The 14,687-nt window shown below is 42.1% G+C and overlaps 1 long non-coding RNA gene across 3 annotated transcripts; it reads right to left on the minus strand.

Moving 5' to 3' along the window:
* Nucleotides 1-6,704: 6,704 nt before the first annotated feature.
* On the minus strand, nt 6,705-13,229 carry LOC116234821 (uncharacterized). 3 transcript variants are annotated; one of them, XR_016461957.1, is made up of 6 exons: nt 12,700-13,229; nt 12,409-12,611; nt 11,646-11,761; nt 10,820-11,046; nt 9,754-9,975; nt 6,705-7,103 (listed from the first exon to the last, which is right to left on the minus strand). It is a non-coding gene; the product is annotated as an uncharacterized LOC116234821 (long non-coding RNA). The 3 variants fall into 3 exon arrangements; XR_004168210.2 differs by having other exon boundaries at nt 9,754-11,046; XR_004168209.2 differs by lacking the exons at nt 6,705-7,103; nt 9,754-9,975; nt 10,820-11,046; nt 11,646-11,761 and having other exon boundaries at nt 12,095-12,611.
* Between the last annotated feature and the right edge of the window lie 1,458 nt (nt 13,230-14,687).

Below are 14,687 nucleotides of genomic sequence, written 5' to 3' on the forward strand. Positions count from 1 at the left end.
ATATATAAAAATGTCTAGCTATTATTTTGTTTTCTTCTTGTTGTTGGTTTTGGTTTGTTTTGTTGTTTTTTTTTCCTTACAAAGAAAAATACTGTTAGATTTCCTCTGCAATACTTTAATTGTGACTGTGGATAGGATTACTGATATCATTTCATAGCACCACCATGTACATCTAAAGGATTTATAACTCAGTTCATGTCTGCTCTTTTGTGGATTTCATCCAAGAGATGCTCGAATGCCGAGCTCTTGAAATGTCTCCCTTGTGGTGATTTAACTGCACTGAGCTGCATCAGCAAATAGCATTGACACATAGCAACTGTTACACTCCAGCACAGTTTGATTTAGTGCTGAATTTTTATAAATGTATTCTGCTGTAACCTTTTTATATCCATTCCTTAGTATGGGCCAAGTCTAAAAATCAGTTTCATGGAGTTCGAAAGACTCTGGTATTCCTCTGGGATTTTATCTTACTAATATGGTAAGTATCTGTACAGAAAAATACAAGTGCACACATTTTTTAAAGTTATGTTTAATCATTTATAATAACCAGGAAACCATATGTAACCAGAAAAAAACTGTAAACAAATTAATTGTAGCTCTAAAAATATTTTAAGTATACTTCAAAACACGTAAAAACAAAGATCACTTTTAGAAAGTGAGGTATGTGATCCACACCCAGTTGTGATTCTATATCTGCATATTCGGTTTCAGTAATGAAACACAGAAATCGAATATCATTTAGAAAGCAAGCATGAAAGCATTTGTGAATGAAAAAAATGGGTGTGGAATCATGGAAACATAAATATTTGGACCTAAGCATTAAACTGGTATGTCAACATGCAGTGAAAAGGAGGTTAGAGGAGAGCGTCAGTGTACTGCTGGTTCACTAATCGGACACTGGCCTCATACCAAAAACAGCTCTCAAATCTCATTAAACAACTCTTTATCTGTGGAGGAAGAATACACATCAGCTGTCTTCATTGAGGAACAAATGGCATAAAAGTGTTATGGCTCTGCTCTCAGCATGGAAAGGAAGAACAAAAATGTAAACACAAAGAGCATGCAATATCTTGAGTGTTAAATAAAAGACAACACTTGAAGAAAAAAAGAAGGAAAGAAGGAAAGAAGAAAAGAAGAAAAGAAGAAAAGAAGAAAAGAAGAAAAGAAGAAAAGAAGAAAAGAAGAAAAGAAGAAAAGAAGAAAAGAAGAAAAGAAGAAAAGAAGAAGAAAAGAAGAAAAGAAGAAAAGACAATGGGAGAGGTCTGGTGCGAGATAAGAATGAAGAATTTCATGGCTATGAAGCACAGTTCTCAGAACCAGTAGATTTAAGTGACACTGGTAGCACTCCCAAAGACTTTTTTGGACAATGTTGCCAAATTGTCTAGTCATCTATTTTCAAACTTTCAACATCAAGACAAGTTTGAAGTTGTCCTTGTTTCACCTGTAACAAGGTTGATTTTTCCTTCATAGTGTCTGGCATGAAGCTATGTTTCGACTTTTAAGGGGAAAATAATATTGATAACACATCAACGTTTTAGTTGTTGTTGAGCAATGCTGCTCAGTTTCTCAGCACCTTCTGCTGTCCTGCCAATGAGAACCTCAGCGTGCATAAGGAGCTGGGAGGGGACAAACACAGAGCAGCTGACATAAACTGGCCAAAAGGATATTCCAAAATATGTGACATCATGTGAAAATAACTTGAAAAACAATGGGAAGTTGGTCAGGCGGGCAGCCACCAAAGCACTCACTAGGCACTTATTGGCAGCTAATGAGCAATTGCACTGTGCATTACTTGTATTGTATATATCATATATTTTTTCCCCTTCCTTATCTGTCTTAGTAAATAGCTTTTATCTCAACCCATGTGTTCTATGTTGTTTTTTTCCATTCTCTCCCTGCTCCCACAGGGGGAGGTGGGGCAAGAGGATGACTGTGTGACACTAAATTATCTGCTTCGTTAAACCATAACAGAAATAAAAATAAGATACAAATTATCAGCAGCTCAGAATATATTGCTCTAAATCTCTCAAATAAGGTCTGCAAAACAGGAAGTCTCCAGTGCACTGAAATCAAATGGACAGTAAATAGAATCTCTGTTACCTGAGGTAACATCACAACATCCCCATCTGCAGATTGGATGCAGCTTCAGGCTAACATACATGAAACAATAAACATTTCTGGAACTGTCCTCACCTTCTCTTACTGTAGCATCTTTCTACTTGATCTGTTTCATTTCACCTTATATTGCTAAAATAATCCTTTTATTTTATTTTATTATATATATATATATTCTCATCACGTTGTTGCTTGAAAAAATCACAGCAAAATTAAATGTCTTAAATGATAAAAAGGTCAGAATTTTTTGTCTATTTTCTACAAATAGTCTTATAATAAAAATAATGCAAGAAAACAGTTCGTTCTCCTTCTCTTCTACTCTGCACCAGTGAGGCTTCATCTGGAGTGCTGTGTCCAGCACTGGGCTCCCAGTACTAAGGATATGGGCATACTGGAGAGAGTCCAGTGGACCAAGACAATGGAAGGACTGAAGCATTTCTCCTGCAAGGAAGGGCAGAGAGAGGTCAAACTGTTCAACCTGGAGAAAGAAAGCTTGGAGGAAGTATCATCAGTGTCTGTAAACATCTGAGAGAAGGATGCAGAGAGGAGAGAATCACAGTCTTTACAGTGGTACATAGTACCAGGACAAGAGGCATGACGTGGAAAATCGGAGGTTCTCTCTGAACATCAGGAACAAGTTCTGTGCTGTGTAAATGGCTGAGCACTGGCATAGATTGCCTAGAGAGACTGTGGAGTCTCCTCCTTAGAGACCCTCAGAAGTAACCTGGGCACAGTCCTAAGCACCCTGCTCTGGGTATCTCTGCTTGGGCAGGGGTTGAGCCACGTGAACCCAGAAGTCCCTGCCAACCTCAATTCTCTGTACATGATGATTTGGAAAAGATCTGCAAAAGAAAATTAATAATTTCTTAAGTTTATGTGAAAATGTGTTCTATCACCTCTTCAGAAAAGATATTTCTCTTAACTAGAGCTGCCATAAACCTCTTTCCTAGACAGCAAATGATCTGTCTGTATTTTTTAAAACACACCATACAAAAGGAAAGAACAAGATAAACATTAAGTTGACTTATTGTACTTAAACACATTTTCTGCTGTATGGCACATTATTTTTTCTACCATTGTATGTCTTTTTTAATTTTTCAAAAGATAGAGCACAGTGGCAAGTATGTTAAGTCAGTCTTAAAGAATTATATCTGGAAAAAAATTGTTAGGATTTGTTTTTAAACAAATGATAAGAAACTTTTCTCCAATTGGGCAGTAATATAAACAAGAATGTAAGATGAAACTTCTTTTTGTGCCCTCTACATCAAAGAAGGAACAGAGAGTGAATAGCTATGAGAGAATTTAAAGCTTATGGATGAGAGAGACTGTAACAAATGAAGCCTTGTGGGTGGTGTCTACTACAGGCCACCTGATCAAGCGGAGTCTGTTCATGAAGCCTTCTTCCTCCAGCTACAGGATGCATCATGATTGCAGGCTCACGTCCTGTTGGGGGACTTCAGTTACCCTGGTATCTGCTGGAAAAGTAGCATTGCATACCATAAGCAATCCAAGTAACTCCTGGGAAGTATCAAGGATAACTTCCTGACCCACGTAATGAACAGCCCCATGAGGGGGAATGCAGTCCTGAACCTCTTACTCATCAACACAGCTGAACTGATTGGTGACCTCAGGATTGGAGGCTGCTGGGGCTATACTGACAATGCATGTGTGGAGTTCACACCCTTGAGAGATACTAGATAGGCAAAGAGTAAAATCAGGGAGCTTTATTTTAGGAAAGCCAAATTCCAGTTCTTCAGGGAGTTAGTCAACAAAACCTTTCTGGGTATCTGTCTTCAAGGACAAGGGAGAGGAGCAGAGGTGGCAAATCTTTCCTTAGTGTAAAGAATTCTCTGTCCTAAGTGGACAAAGTCAGGAAGGGAAAGCAAGAGACCACATGGCTGAACCAGGGCCTGCTGGTCAAACCAGAGAGCAAGAAGAAAATGCATAGGTAATACAAGTAGAGACAGGTAACCTGAAATAATAGAGATGCTGCTAGGCTGTGTAGGGATGGGGTCAGGAAGGCCAGGGCCCATCTGGAGCTGGACTTTGCAAGGGGTGTAAAGAAGGATAAGAAACACTTCTATAGGTATATCAATCAGAAAAAGAAAGTCCAGGAGGGTGAAGCCACTCTGGTGAGCAACACAGGCAGGATAGTAACAACAGACAAGGAAAAGGCTGAGGTATTCAATGGTTTTTTGCTTCAGACTTCACTAGTGGCTGCTCTACACACAGCCCTTGAGGGCATGGTTCTGAAGATGGGAAATGGGGGATCCCATCTGACTGTAAGAGAAGATAAGGTTTGTGACCACCTGAGAAACCTGAACATCCACAAGTTTATGGGTCCCAATTAGCATCCCAGAATCCTGAGGAAAGTGGTTGACGTTATCAAGCAGCTCTCAATGATATTTGAAAAGTCATGGCAGTCAAATGAAGTTTCTGGTGATGGGAAAAAGGCAACATCATACCCATTTTTAAGAGGGATAGAAAGGATGAGCCAAAGAACTGCTGACCTGTAAGCCCTACCTCTGTGCCAGGGAAGATCATGGAGCAGATCCTCCTGGAAACTATGCTAAGGCACATGAAAGAAGGAAGTGATGCAGGATAATCACCATGGTTTCACCAAAGGCAGGTCCTGCCTGACCAGCATCATGGCTTTTTATGATGGTGTAACTGCATCAATGGACAAGGGAAGAGCCACTGATGTCATCATCTACCTGGAATTCAGTAAAGCCTCTGAGACGGTACCCCACATCTTTCTGTCAAATTGTAAAGACATGGATTTGATAGGTTGATTGTTAGATGGATGAGGAACTGGTTATGAGATCATTTCCAGAGAGTGGTGGTCAGTGACTCAGTGTTTGAATGGAGATCAGTGACAAGTGGTGACCTTCAGTGGTCAGTGCTGGGACTGGTGCTCTTTAACATCTTCATCAATAACATCAACAGTGGGATTGATTGTGCCCTCAGCAAGTTTGTGGATGACAGCAAGCTGTGTAGTGTGGTCAGCATGCCTGAGGGATGGGATGTCATCCAGAGAGATCTAGACAGGCTTGAGCAGTGGGCTCAGAAGAATCTCGTGTGGTTCAACAAAGCCCAGTGCAAGGCCTTGCACCTGGGTTGTAGCAACATCTGATATCAATACATGCTGTGGGATGTGAGGATAGAGTATAGCCCTTTTGAAAAAGACTTCGGTGTACTGGTGGATGGGAAGCTGGATATGAGCCAGCAATGGGCCTTCACAGACCAGAAAGCCAATCATATCCTGGGCTACATGAAAAGAAGCATGGCCAGCAGGATAAGGGAAGGTGATCCTGCACCTCTACTCTGCACTGGTGAGGCCTCACCTGGTATACTGTATCCAGCTGTGAAGTCAGTCAGCTGTGAAATACAGGAGAAACATGAACCCTTTAGAGCACATCCACAGAAGGGCCACAAAAATGAACTAAGGGATGGAACACCTTCCCCATGAGGACAGGCTGAGAGAGCTGGGGCTGTTCAATCTGGAGAAGAGAAGGCTTCACAAGGAGCTGAGAGAGGTCTTTCAGTGTCTAAAGGAGTGCTACAAGAAAAGAGACAGACTTTTTTAGCAACACAATAGGAAATGATTCCAAACTAAAAGAGGGGAGATTTTGGCTGGATATAAAGAAGTTGTTTTTTACAATGAGGGTGGAGAGGCATTGGAACAGATTGCCCAGAGAGGTGGTGTAAGACCCTTCCTTGAAGACATTCAAGAGCAGAGTGGACAGGGCTCTGAGCACCCTGATCAAGCTGTATGTGTCCCTGTTCATTGCAAGAGAGTTAGACTAGATGACCTTTAAAGGTCTCTTCCAACTCAAACAATCTTATGATTCTATGAAAGATACTGGTAATTACTCTTTTTCACTGCTAGGGAAGCTAAGATGTTTGATGAATACAAATGTTGTTTAAAGAAGACAAAGCAAAAAGGATACTAACCTACATATACAGAGTTGGAAAAAAAATATTCCAAGAGTTATAAGCAAGTTTTTGTGTGTGTGTGCGTTTGTTTTAATGGACTAGAGGTGTTGGCTGTCAAGCTCTGTTACCAGCTGCTATTTAAGGAAATTATTTCCAATCTGAAATCACTGATGGTCCATGTGGGCATGATAGCTGGGCATAGACATGCAGGGACAAATATAAAACACAACAACAACAACAGTAAAGTGTTTTTTAAAAAGAGAATGTTAAACTGTGCTGAAGAGCCTGCAAGAAAATTTAAAGGCTGGCAGAAACCGGTCAGCTTGAAAGGCTGCAGAAAAAAAGAGTCTGCAGTAATGCCAGGAGATTGATACAAAGTCCAAGCTCTGCAAAATTTGTAATAAGCTCCAAAGTAATTTGATCTCCATTTATGACAATGGGAGATCAATATAATATAAATGCACTGTCTGAGTACAACGGAGCATGGGAATTTCTCTGTATAAATTGTCCTGGGACTGTTAAGAACTTAGAGAAAAGTAATAGGTTTCACAGTCTTGTGAGAATTCAAACTGGAAATTTTGGTATTTACATTTTTCTTACTTTTAATAAAATATAATGTAAAACTGTAAAATCTTGCCAGCTGTGATGTTTGTTTTTCTTTTCAACAATGAACACTACAAAATACCACTGTATAAAAATCAAGGAAGACTTCTATTGCAGGCCAATAAGAGAGAGACACTGACACTGTATAAAAATAGATTAAGAGTATAGACTTTCTCTTTGAAAATGAAAACATCATCTAATAAGACAGTGTTACTAAGATTGAAAGGTACAAACAGCTGACTTTTATCCCTTACAGGGCACATTCCTATTCCCAACTCCCACATCCCGGACACAAGTATGCCTGGGGTAGTACGAAGCACCTTTTTTAATGTCCCTAGTTGCCTTGACAGAAGTATCCTTTTGGATCCACAGGCTTGCAGAGATATCAGGGAGAGTACTGTGTCTACTACGCGCTCCCAAATTGTCCACCTTTCAGATGGAGGTGAGAACTAGGCAAGAATAAGCAAAAGAACTAAGAAGACATCACATAGTATCACCTCTCCTTTTACATCCATAATAAGATCAGACACAATTTAGTTCAGAACAGTAAAATTATTACTGCTTTTCAGCACAACAGAGTGTGAGTAAGAAACATTGCACAGTGAATGCCCTCAGTAATCTCCAGGATGATTCTGGCCAGCAGTCAGAATGCCTCCGGGGATCACAAAGAAATACAAGGCAAGAGCTCTGCTGCCACTCAACCAAAGTCAATACCTCAAATACTGTAAATTAACTTAGCTCAGTTAATGACTGCTTAGAACTGTGAGTATTTTTCGGGATCATCTCTACTTACACTTCTTAGAGAAGTTTAGGGGGATATTTTGTCCAGAAAAGGTCAGTCAGTGCCTTTCTAAACATCTTTCCTAGCAAGAATGTTTACAACTTGTACCAGTACACTTTCCAGGGATGTTGTTCTTTGACAAATTTATAGTATACAAGTAAACACAAGTCCAATTATTCATTCTCCCTTTCTTTTTTGTCATTTTTTTCTCTCATGCCGAACAAGTTCATTACTCTATGTTCTGTTTTGAAATCAGCTTTGAGTTCACTGTGCTCAACAACTATTTCTATTAGGGATTAAATAAAGTGATGCTATTTAAATTGTATTGGTTATGCCCTGTTCAAGAAACTACTACATTTTTTCAAAAGGTAGCTGTCACTGAAGTATTTTTAATTGCTCAGAATATTACTTTTTAAGCCATAGCTGTAAAAGACACACAACTTCTTTATACCTGTAAGTGTAGCATAAATATTAAAAACAAAAGAAAAAAAGGAACCTGACCCCCTGTTCATAATACTGAAATGTTTCATAATACAGCTCTTACGCTTCATGCAATTTACACTTGTCATGTTATCATTGTGGCTAGTGGTATTAAGTTACTTACAAATATAACTTCATGAATCAAATTATAGAAACTATTTTCTCTTTTTATATCATCATGGTTGAACACTTTGGGATTGTGTATCCTAGTGGATCAGTAATTGTATTTCTTCCTAAGTATATGGGATGAGAGGACAAATAGAAAACATAGCTGTGTCAAAACTAGCACAAATCTAGCCAATTCGATTATAGACAGAATTCATTGTTTGTTTACATTCCCTAGATGAGGATTTTATGGCATCTCTTTGAGTAGAGATTTGAGAAAGAAAAATAATTATATAATTTGAGCAAATACTGCAAATATGCATTTCCGTCAGGACATTCTGCATGCATACAGGTGTATCCTTGGGTCTCCTTTGTGTGCAGACTCTTGAAACTACTCTTCATCATTTCTAAAGGATTCGGTTATCCCACTAGACCCAGTAAACAGAAACTGCATTCTTTTTGTGGGGGACCTCCAGCTATCACACAATCCAATAATTTCCAATAATTTCTGCAAGTCCTAGACCAGCCTCTAACAAACTGTTCTGAGCAAAAAAACACTTTGAAAAACAAGCATATCCCCTAGACTGCTGTGTTCAGCCTTCCAGATGCATTAATTTAATTTAAATTAAATTAAATTTAAATTAGAGTGAGGATTTAAATCCTCTCACTAGTCCTGTGCTAGTCCCAGCAGGGCTCTCACCAACCAGGCTCAGCCAGGGGCAGTCAGGCTCTACCACGGCTCCAAGGACCACCAGAAGTGATGCCCAGGCTGCGTCTTCAGAGCAAAGACAGCTTCACTGGGAAAGCAACACACCTCACCTGGGTTTTAAACCTCACTGTTCTTGCTTTAGGATATGGTAATTTATAATAACAGAAATCAAGGAACAACAAAGAAGGTTCTACCATACCTTATTCTAAGAAACAGTTAGATAAACTGAGAAAACTGGCAATCATTATTATTCCTAATTGCACTGCTCCTATATCTTGGATCTACCTGGAATTCCCAGTATTTTCTTCTCTATTTTATCACCCTTCCTTTTCTTTTTTTTTTTTTTTCTTTTCCTTTTTTTTTTTTTTTAATTAAGATTTTTTTCATCATTTTCAAGTCAGATAATCTGATTTCTCAGTATTTCCTTCAATTTGTTCCAGTGCTGCTATCTTGTAGGTAAAACATGCACAGATCTTTTCAATTTCTTTTTAATTTCTGTTTAATGTAGTCACTGCGACTACTTCTGAAAGCAGGGAAGGGCTGCCATTCCCTTTGTTGTCAATAAAAACTAACCTCTGTGCACATCTTTGTATGTGCATGTACTTTTATCCAGGTTGGGATGATGCTAAAATGATTAAGTAGAGGAATTCTTAATCACAGTGAGATGTTTAAAGTTTCCTTGGGAAAAGGAAGGGGAGGAGAGGAGAGGAGAGGAGAGGAGAGGAGAGGAGAGGAGAGGAGAGGAGAGGAGAGGAGAGGAGAGGAGAGGAGAGGAGAGGAGAGGAGAGGAGAGGAGAGGAGAGGAGAGGAGAGGAGAGGAGAGGAGAGGAGAGGAGAGGAGAGGAGAGGAGAGGAGAGGAGAGGAGAGGAGAGGAGAGGAGAGGAGAGGAGAGGAGAGGAGAGGAGAGGAGAGGAGAGGAGAGGAGAGGAGAGGAGAGGAGAGGAGAGGAGAGGAGAGGAGAGGAGAGGAGAGGAGAGGAGGATGGGAAGGGAAGGGGGAAGAGCTTTCCCAGTCATTACTTACACCTTTTCCACTGTCTCTACTATTGTCACTTTTCCACTCATGACAAATGAAATGAAAAGTTTTGTAAAACACAGTGCTAGTGGCAACAATTTATGTTGTCAGTGTGACTCATTCGACTCCTCCAGGCAGTTTCCAAAGATCTCTTCACTTTATGAATCTCTATTGTTTCCAGATGGGCAACCATCGGCTTTATGAAACAGGAATCCAACAGGATATGGTGTGCTATTCAAAACAAAATTATCCAGCCAACAAAGAACAATATTAAGATGATATACTTGAATGTTAAGAAGAAGTTTCTGTTAACGAGAAGTTTCTGTTAACTATGATACCTGGGCAGGTGAATAATTGTTTAATGTGTAACTGCCATCAGTTTACATGTTGATAGCCTGCTGCACGCCTTTTCCCTATCCATTTATTTAATATACTAGCTTTTAACCTTTCCAGAGTTCAACCTGTCCAGTGAAAATATATCTTTAATGATTTGTTTCAAACACATTAATGTGTTTTACCTTTTAACATGCTACAGAGCATTTATATTTTAAATCCCACTTAAAACTTATTTGGCATACTATGATTACTCTTGGAGAGACAGCTGCCGCAGATTGCTTGAGGCAGTAACAACTTTACTTGCTACTGTTAAATTTACCTTCAATTGTGTGTCCAAAGTTTTAGGAGGGTGCTTTAGTCCTTTATATGATACAAAAAGCAACTTGAGACAGCTTGCCAGAAACTAACACTAAACGCCTCTTGCCTACAGGTAGTTAAAAAAGTATTTTTAGCTTGGAAAAAAAAGTGGATGAAATTCTCACAAGCAACAACCTAAGAGGAAAGGGTTCACAGGTCATTTGCATCAACAGTGAGTTCACTAATTCCCTAGCCTAACAGAGACAGGTTATGAATTTAACGAAAAATAAATACTTTTCGAATAGGCAAAATAGTGGTGATATTTTCATATTCTTGTAAAAAAGGAATTGGTTAGGTGAGTCATTTTGCACATACTGAAGATCAGTGGAAATTTTCCTCTACGAAATTAATTAATCTGTGATACTTTTTGTCTGAGAATTACCTCCAGTTAATCATTTGTTTCTTATCATCAGTGACCAGGTCTTTAACATGTTATGCATCTTACTTTGTTCCCATCTTCCAAAAGATGTAAACTGCACATCATTGAACAAATCTTGCTACATGTTGTTAGTATAACTAACTACACAGAAATCCAAACATTAACTATCTAAATCTTCTGTCCTTCTTTCCTTCCTACGTTCTTGGCAGGACATCAGAAATCAGCACCATCTGAAACAGATCATTAAGGTAGAATTTTCTTGTGAAAATGTACTTCTATCTTATAAATATTTTGTTTTATTAAAACAGAGAAATCTAAAGAAAGTTAACAAAAATCTAGTACTTTGCACTTGCCTGAGGTTGGTTAAAATCAGACAAATGTAACACATCTTTCATTCTCTCCTCCTTTGTCTCCACCCAGTGAAAAGCCACTAATTGCAATAGACTTCAAAAAGGCTGTTCTGGTAATTGTGGAATGTGAAGTACATGGGCAATGTGGCCACAGTGGCTTTTCAACCACTTTTAGCAGGAATATCTGAGTAGCTGATTACGCCAGTTTTGTAGCTTTCTTATACTGGGAACTCATTAAAAATACCTACAGTAGGAACCAGAATACAGAACCATAACTTGAGTTTTTCTAGCTCCCTCCACTAAACTCTCTGTGTTACTGCAAGCTGCTTCCCACATCTTTGCACTGACAGCAGGGCCAGAAACGGTAGTATGAGGTTGATTTCAAATTATATATATCAGTACTGATGAACTGGCAATATATCAAGCATACAGAAAATATCATTTCCTTTCACTCCTTCCAACATCTCCTCCTTACTTACAGCCACTTTGCCCCATCCAGCTCCCTGCAGTATGTCAGAAGATTTGAACTTCGATACATTTCTGAGACCTCCACTTGTTAGTTAAACTTTATTGCAGCCGACTCATATGTTGAAAACTGTTAGGAAAGGAATAACAGAGGACTGGGCAGACAACAAATCATATAGCATTATGTCATAAGGAAAGCAGGGCAGGACTTGACAGATGCCATATGAAATTCAGATAGGTATCTTTTGTGGATGAACCACAGAAGTATGAAAGCTGTGCTTCCCTGGATTTGAAACAGTTGCTATACTTGCAGTGTTTACTTATGCTATCTCATGTGTTTTGTTTTGCTTGAAATCTAAAAAGTTAAAAATCCAAAGGGCCCATTTCACTTACATACATATGAACCATGTAAAGGTGGACCACATATTAACATATAAAGCATATAGTATGTATGGAACACATATATTGTAAACTCATTTTTATTGCGGTACAGTTTAACCACTTTTTAATTGGAATATTTGTTCCCTTTCTTTTATATAACAAAGCTTGTTAAACAACTTTAATAGCTTCTTTGACCAGCTTTTACCCTGACCTATCTCATGTCTCATAATCTGTCAAGTTTCATAATGAAGCTCAAGAATTTGGCTCTCATTTTCTTTTTCCTGGTGACAGCAACTGCAACTAAAGCATTTGCGTCCTAGCCCTACAACTGCTTGCATGTCATAGCTGTGGCTGGTGTGTTGATCTATGACACTGAAGGGAATTTACAGAACTTACATCTCTGCACTCAGAAAAGCTGAACTGGAAGGCAAAGACACATGTATGCATCTCCAAGTTTGCTGAAAGCTTGGATTTCACGGTGTCTGTGGGTATATACTGACAACATCAGATGTGTAAGCGCTAAGCTATTAGTACAATGCAAGTAAGTCGTCCATAATGACAGCACAATATGCTCTGAACACTATGCATGAAGATAACATCTGAAAAAAAAAAAACAAACATTAGGTCATTAACTGGGCTGCGTGTGTTGGGCTTTTTAATAGCGGGGAGCATCTTGGGTGTACGCACACAGATCCTTCAGCACGATCCTTCAGCAAGAGGAGATTGCTGGCGTAGCACAGAAGTGTTAATACTTGCTGAACACCAGACAGCTCTCACGGGAAGCATGGAACTGGCTAAGTGCTGCAGGGAGACGATTGACCTGTTTATGCGCACGAACTCCCGGTGTTCCACCCAGTCAAGGATTCCAGTATTCCTGTGCAATAACCGAGGTTGGAAAATGACCTTTAAAATAAATTAGTGCGACGTTTGGAAGCAGCCTGGCACAGCGCTGGGGCTGAGGTAATGCAGCCCCCCCAGGGCGCTCTCTGGAAAAACAGCGGGCTGAGCGCCTCTGGAAGCCGAGACAAAACGGCGGCGCGCAAGGCCCGGAACGTGCGTGCAGACGGCACGGTCTGGATGGGCAGCGTGTGCAGGAGGGGGACGGCTGGGGCGGGGAGACCGCGAGCACACGGCCCCCGGCCGCCGGGCCGGCCTGCCTGCCTGCCGGCGCCCTCGGCGTCCTGGGCGCGGCCGGGCGGCCATTTCGCCGCCGTCTCCACCCGCCCCCGGCCGCGGCCGCAGGGAGGCCGCCGTTGCCACGGTTACCGTCCGGAGTCGCCCCCGCCCGCCCCCGCGCGCCGCGCCCCGCCCCCAGCCCGCCCCCGCCGGCCAATCGGAGGGGCGGCGGCGGCTGAGCGAGCTTCCCTTTGTTCAGCCATTTCGGGGTCCTCCGCGCTCTCGGGTGCGGAGCTGCGGAGGGAGAGGACCGGCCGCTCCCTCGCCACTCCCCTTCCCCGCCGCCGGGCTCTGGGATGGTGTGGGTAGGTGTCCGGGCTGCGAGGGGCGGGCTGCGACGTCCCATCGGCGGCCGCTGCCTGCGGGCGGGCGGGGGCCGGGCGCCGGGCTGGCAGCTGCCGGAGCCCGAGCCCGAGGTCGGGACGGTGCGAGCGGGCTGAGGGGCCGCGGCGGGCTGCCGCCTCCCGCCCCGCGGGCTGCGCTGGGCTGGGCGCCTCCCCCCTGAGCTACGGCGGGGGCCGCTGCCCCGCCGCGCCGCCGGCCCTGGCGCTGCGGCCAGCCGGGGAAGCGAAAGTTGGCTCGGAGAGAGCGACGTGGCCGCGTTTCGTGCCTCGGTTCCGCAGGGAATGGGCCGCGTGCTGCACGCGTTTGGCTGGGAGGGGGCTTCTCCGTACTTGTGTTTGCTCGAGGAGTGCCGGGGGAAAGCATCTCCTTCCCGTCTGGGAAGGCCCTCAGGTCGGCCGCCCCGAAGGCGCCGGCGAAGCCCGCGCGGGCTGGCCGCGCAGCGGGCCCGAGTGCTTTCCGTGTCGCTATGGACGCCTTGCTTGGCTTGCGGGCTCCTGTTCTTCTGTCGTGAAGACAATAATTCCTCTCTCTTGATTCTGGGCTCCAGACCCGAGCTATCCTCCTGCTGTGAGGGCTGTTCTGTGTCGTCTGGCGCTGAGGTTCACGGCGTGTTTGCCCTCTTCCGTGTTTCGGTCGCCTTCAGTGCGTGGTGTTTGAATACTTCACGGTTACACTCGAATCCTTACAGCACCCACTGAACAGAAAGTGGACTTGTCTCCCTGTAGTGCACAGGTATGTGAAAAGAAAAAAATAATCACGTGCCTGAGACCGTGCACAGACCCTTTGGTAGAGCTGTAAAGTAAGCCCGTATCGCTAATCTACAGCCTCAGCATGTTTAAAAATAACAGTATGTAGCGTGTCTCTAAAAGTTCTCGTTTTGCATCTGCTGTGTGAATTGTGGTTATTTTGGAGCCATATGTGGGAGGATGGAGGAAGGTTGCTCACAGTTGGAAATAATAGTTTTCTGTTCGATTAGAATTTCCTTGGAATACATTTCTTTAAAATAGTTCATACTCAAGGCAATATGGTGCAAAGAGAATTCTATGCTCTAGCAAAAAACACGTTAAAAATACAATTTATTCTGCCTTAGAGTAGGGGATCTGTGATTGAAATTATTGACAAAGAACTGTGTTTACTATTGCTTACAGATTGAG

Source organism: Phasianus colchicus, chromosome Z (genome assembly GCF_987193195.1).
Source record: "Phasianus colchicus chromosome Z, bPhaCol1.hap1.1, whole genome shotgun sequence".
Classification (NCBI taxonomy): Eukaryota; Metazoa; Chordata; class Aves; order Galliformes; family Phasianidae; genus Phasianus; species Phasianus colchicus.